Source organism: Macaca mulatta, chromosome 9, assembly GCF_049350105.2.
Source record: "Macaca mulatta isolate MMU2019108-1 chromosome 9, T2T-MMU8v2.0, whole genome shotgun sequence".
NCBI classification, from domain to species: domain Eukaryota; kingdom Metazoa; phylum Chordata; class Mammalia; order Primates; family Cercopithecidae; genus Macaca; species Macaca mulatta.
In genome coordinates, this window is record NC_133414.1 from 86,000,543 (window position 1) to 86,006,489 (window position 5,947).

Genomic DNA, 5,947 nt, shown 5'->3' on the forward strand with positions numbered 1-5,947 from the left:
TGTAATAATCTGTATTTTTCTGTGTACTTACTATTACCAGTGAGTTTTGTACTTTTAGATGATTATTGATCATTAACATCTTTTTTATTTTACTTTATTTTTTATAGTATCAACGGTGTTTACCAGTGAGTTGAAGAATAGTACATACTTTAAAAAATACTTCCCTAATTTTTTTATTTATTTATTTTATCATTATACTTTAAGTTCTAGGGTACATGTGCACAACATGCAGGTTTCTTACATATGTATACATGTGTCATGTTGGTGTGCTGCACCCATTAACTCATCATTTACATTAGGTATTTCTCCTAATGCTATCCCTCCCCCCTCCCCCCTCCCCCCACCCCATGACAGGCCCCAGTGTGTGATGTTCCCCACTCTGTGTCCGAGTGTTCTCATTGTTCAATTCCCACCTATGAGTGAGAACATGCAGTGTTTGGTTTTCTGTCCTTGTGATAGTTTGCTCAGAATGATGGTTTCCAGCTGCATCCATGTCCCTGAAAAGGACATGAACTCATCCTTTTTATGGCTGCATAGTATTCCATGGTATATATGTGCCACATTTTCTTAATCCAGTGTATCATTGATGGACATTTGGGTTGGTTTCAAGTCTTTGCTATTGTGAATAGTGCTGCAATAAACATACATGTACCTGTGTCTTTATAGCAGCATGACTTATAATCCTTTGGGTATATACCCAGTAATGGGATCACTGGGTCAAATGGTATTTCTAGTTCTAGATCCTTGAGGAATCGCCACACTATCTTCCACAATGGTGGAACTAGTTTACAGTGTTCCTATTTCTCCACATCCTCTCCAGCACCTGTTGTTTCCTCACTTTTTAATGATTGCCATTCTAACTGGTGTGAGATGGTATCTCACTATGGTTTTGATTTGCATTTCTCTGATGGCCAGTGATAATGAGCATTTTTTCATGTGTCTGTTGGCTGCATAAATGTCTTCTTTTCAGAAGTGTCTGTTCATATCCTTCACCCACTTTTTGATGGAGTTGATTTTTTTCTTGTAAATTTGTTTAAGTTCTTTGTAGATTCTGGATATTAGACCTTTGTCAGATGCGTAGATTGTAAAAATTTTCTCCCATTCTGTAGGTTGCCTGTTTACTCTGATGGTAGTTTCTTTTGCTGTGCAGAAGCTCTTTATTTTAATTAGATCCCATTTGTCAATTTTGGCTTTTTGTTGCCATTGCTTTTGGTATTTTAGTCATGAAGTCCTTGCCCATGCCTATGTCCTGAATGGTATTGCCTAGGTTTTCTTCTAGGGTTTTTATGGGTTTAGGTCTAATATTTAAGTCTTTAATCCATCTCGAATTAATTTTTGGATAAGGTGTAAGGAAGGGATCCAGTTTTAACTTTCTACATATGGCTAGCCAGTTTTCCCAGCACCATTTATTAAATAGGGAATTCTTTCCCCATTTCTTGTTTTTGTCAGGTTTGTCAAAACCTGACAAAACCATCTGATGATGGTTGTAGATGTGTGGTATTATTTCGGAGGGCTCTATTCTGTTCCATTGGTCTATATCTCTGTTTTGGTACCGGTACTATGTTGTTTTGGTTACTGACCACCATAAATCCTGCTCTCCTGGCTGAAAGAGGCATTGAAGAGGTCAGGAGAGACAGTCTTGAATTGCCAGTGCCACCTCTCCCCTGTCCCCTAGCAGAGGCCGTGTGGTGCAGAGAATCTGTGTACTTGGAGCAGTCCTCCGGCTCCGAGCCCAGCCAAACATTAGAAGTTGCCTAGTAATTGCAGTCTTTGTGTCCTACACTGCCTTTCAAGTTTACCTAGGACCCCAGAGCCCTTTGGCTTGCAATGACAGGCTTTGCCAAGAAACTCAGGTTCTGACTGCTGGGATGGGCAATTTTCCTCTGGCTAGGTCTGTTCCAAATGTTCTCTCCATGTGCAGCTGCTGGCTGAATCAAGCATGACTCTATTCTCTGCTCTTACAGGATAGCACTGAGTTCAATATAAAGCCCCCAGTCACTGTGCTCTCCCTCTCTGCACCACATGGCCTTGCTAAGGGACAGGGGAGAGGTGGCATCGGCAATTCAAGACTGTCTCTCCTGACCTCTTCAATGCCCCTTTCAGCCATATGAAGTTAAAAGCAGGTAATGTGATTGCTCACCTGATTTTGGGTTCTTGTGATGGTGCTTTTCTGCGTGTAGTTAGTTGTTAAAATTTGGTGTTCTTGCAGGGGGCATAAATGGTGTAGGCTTCTATTCTGCCTCCTTGCTCTGCCTGAAAACATTTTTAAATATCCTTTTCAAAATGCTCTTTTTGTAACATGAGTTTGTGGGGGAGTTTTCTTTTGTTTTTGTTTTGTTTTACAAAGCAGTTATTTTCTAATTATTTAGAACAACTTTTAACTTGAAGGTACAGATTAAGCATGTTTATCTCCTGAAAAGAGTGTACTTGATAAACACTTGTCTTCTTTCAATAAAAAGAAGTAAATTTGGAGCATTTGTCTCCTTTATAAAAGAAAAATGCCTAATATCATTAAGGTTAGTTTTTAATATTAAGTTTTTATTTTAAGTTGTTACAAGATAACAAAAAAAAATCTATGTTACAAAAAGTGTTCAAAGTCACTCCTCACCTCACTACATTTAAAGGCATTGTTTTTATAATGCTAACCCTACTGATGATTTGTAGCCAACAAAAAAATGCAATTAGGTACCGTACTCCAAAATCTGGCAAAGAGCTAATGTTGAGAATCTACAAGGAACTTAAACAAATTTACAAGAAAAAAACAACCCCATCAAAAAGTGGACAAGGGATATGAACAGATACTTCTCAAAAGAAGACATTTATGCATATGAAAAAAACTTCATCATCACTAGTCATTAGAGAAATGCAAATCAAAACCACAATGAGATACCCTCTCATGCCAGTTAAAATGGCAACCTTTAAAAAGTCAGGAAACAACAGATGCTGGAGAGGATGTGGAGAAATAGGAATGCTTTTACACTGTTGGTGGGAATGTAAATTAGTTCAACCATTGTGGAAGACAGTGTGGTGATTCCTCAAGGATCTAGAACCAGAAATACCGTTTGACCCAGTCATTCCATTACTGGGTATATACCCAAAGGATTATAAATCATGCTGCTATAAAGACACATGCACATGTATGTTTATTGCAGCCCTGTTCACAATAGCAAAGACTTGGAACAACCCAAATGCCCATCAATGATAGACTGGATAAAGAAAATGTGGCACATATACACCATGGAATACTATGCAGCCATAAAATGGATTAGTTCATGTCCTTTGCAGGGACATGGATGCAGCTGGAAACCATCATTCTCAGCAAACTAACACAGGAACAGAAAACCAAACACCACATATTCTCACTCATAAATAGTATTTGAACAATGAGAACACATGGACACACAGAGGAGAACATCGCACACCGGGGCCTGTGGCAGGGCAGTTTCAGCTGGGGAGGGATAGCATTAGGAGAAATATCTAACGTAGATGACAGGTTGATGGATGCAGCAAACCACAATGGCACGTGTATACCTGTGTAATAAACCTGCACATTCTGCACGTGTATCCCAGAACTTAAAGTAAAATTAAAGTGAAATTTAATTTTTTTTTTTTTAAAAAGCAAATGAAAATGAAGACACCATGCTCTCAACACCTCTGTGCTGGGGAATTACCCCCAACCTGTCAGAATTGTTCTCTGTTCTACAGATTATTATTAATACATATAATAAACTTATTTACTATATTGTATATAGACATTTTCTTCCCAGTATTTAAAGATCTCTTTAGAGACTACAGCACTAGCTTGTGATTAACTTAAGAGCAGAGACCAGGCGTTTTTCTTCTTTGTACTGCCTCTGTCACTAGCTCCTAAGGCAGGGTTTAGAGCATTGTAGGTATCTTAGGAAGGCTTATTAAGCAAAAATTTTAAGACTTTACTTAGAAGGCTTTAACTTTTTAGTCTTTGCTTTGGATGCTGTGACCATTAACATCTTGGCAACAGCAAAAATTTACTCCAGATGTTTTAAATTAAAAAAAAAAAAAAAAAGATTAAGAAAAGGACTTGTCATAGAGGTGAGAGAGGGATTTAGGAAACAAGGGATGGTAAGCCACCACAGGCTAGCAATAGTGAGAAACTGATACCACCCACAAGACTTGGGAGAGCTGAACCAGCTACGGAGAAGGCACCCAGCAGATGCCGTCATTGTTGAGGAACCCAGCTGTTGCCAGTGATGTAGTGTAAAGACAGGGAAGCAATATCCCAACATCTTTCTCCTGTCCTGCTGGTATCTTCTGTTGGCCAAACCCACCTGGAAGACAGCCAGCAGGTAAACAAGGAAGATATGGTAAGAAAAGATCAGCCTCTTGGGCACAGAGCAGGCAGAGCAGACAATGGATGGAAGAGACAAAGCAAGTGGGGAAATAGAGAACAACCAACATAGCTGAGAAAGTCAACGTTTTGATGTTGGTTTGAAGTCTTAAGACCAGCCCTTATCCACACTATAGATAACATCCTTCCCTTCTTGGGCGGAAAATGGAATTATCTGTCTAATGCTGATAATTTATATCAAACTACTTATTTCCTATGTCCACTGTGAATTCTTCATGCCTCATCCAACCTACTTTATCAATGGAAATTGAAAACCTAAACATTATAAAGCTGATGAACTTTTTTTTTTTTCTCTTTGTCCAGTTCCTTTATTGGGGGCAGGGCACCCAGAAGAGGCCCTCCGTTCCCCAAACCCAGAGCCAAAAGGGGTTGGCACGCTCCCTCCCAGCCTAGTCCTTGCGTCACTGTCCATGGGCAACTCCTCTGCCTTGCATCTTCAGGCCATGTCAAGTAGAGGTGTCCATCTCAGGGACCTCAGTGGACACTTCTGTGGGCACTGCTAGCCGCCTGGGAGGCACATAGGATCCCATACCCGCTGCCCTCTCCGCCTCTTCCTGACTGTAGGGCTTGACGCTCAGCTGCTTCCGCCTTTTCTTGTGGTCTTTGGATCGGAAGTGGGTCTTCAGATTGGCGGAATCGATGAAGTACCTCACGCAGGCCAGACAGCGGTGCAGGCCGCCCCCTGGCAGGTCGAGGTCGGGCTCGGCGTCTGGGTCAGGCTGGGGCCGTGCGGGTCCCAGAGGCCGCAGCTCGCGGTGAATCTCATCCAGGTCCGGCCGCCGCCGCTTCACCTTCATCTGCCGGGCTAGAGAGTGCGCTCGGTGCGCACCTGTCCGGCGGGAGCGACCCACGGCCAGAAACAGCCCGGCCGGCCAAGGGGCCAGGAGCAGGGGAGTGAGTACACGTGTGAGCGCTTCCGGGCCGATCCGAACTTTTTTAATGTCTATTTTTTCATATTTGAATTTCATCTATTTTAGGGAAAGGTTGGTTTGCAAAGATGAATATTTTTCAATATTGTTAAAGCATGCGTCGTGTGTAGTGACACTGAAGTCCTATCAAGTGCTCAGGTGTCTTCAGCTCGATGGCACAAATATTTATTGAGCTGTCTACTATCTGCAAGGAAGGCATCATGAGGAATTCAAAATTGAATTACAGATGGTATTTGCCTCCCTCACACCAGCATCTGAAGACAGAGGATGATAAATGTTCTTATAAACATTAATTCTGGCAGTACTCTGAGAGGGCTGCAGGAAGTGGGACTTACTAGAATTTGAAAAGATGCATAAAACTTTGGTGTCATTTTGTGAGGATGAGGAGTTGGAAAAATACTTGAATGACGGTCCCTTTCAAAACTCATGTTGAAATTTGATTGCCATTGTAACATTGAGGAGGTGGGACCTTTGAGAGGTGATTGGGTCGTGAGAAATGGATGAATTCCCTTATTGTGGGAGTGGGTTCATTATTAAGAAAGAAAATTTGTTATCAACAAGTGAGTTCCACCCCCTTTTTGTTCCACCCCCTCTCTCTCTGTCTTGCTTTCTCTCCCCCTACCTTCCATCA

At 41.5% G+C, this 5,947-nt stretch overlaps 1 pseudogene across 1 annotated transcript; it reads right to left on the reverse strand.

Moving 5' to 3' along the window:
- Positions 1–4,666: 4,666 nt before the first annotated feature.
- LOC697802 (zinc finger protein 593 pseudogene) lies at positions 4,667–5,309 on the reverse strand (annotated as a pseudogene). Its single transcript, XR_003719618.2, has one exon. The product of XR_003719618.2 is annotated as a zinc finger protein 593 pseudogene (transcript).
- Between the last annotated feature and the right edge of the window lie 638 nt (positions 5,310–5,947).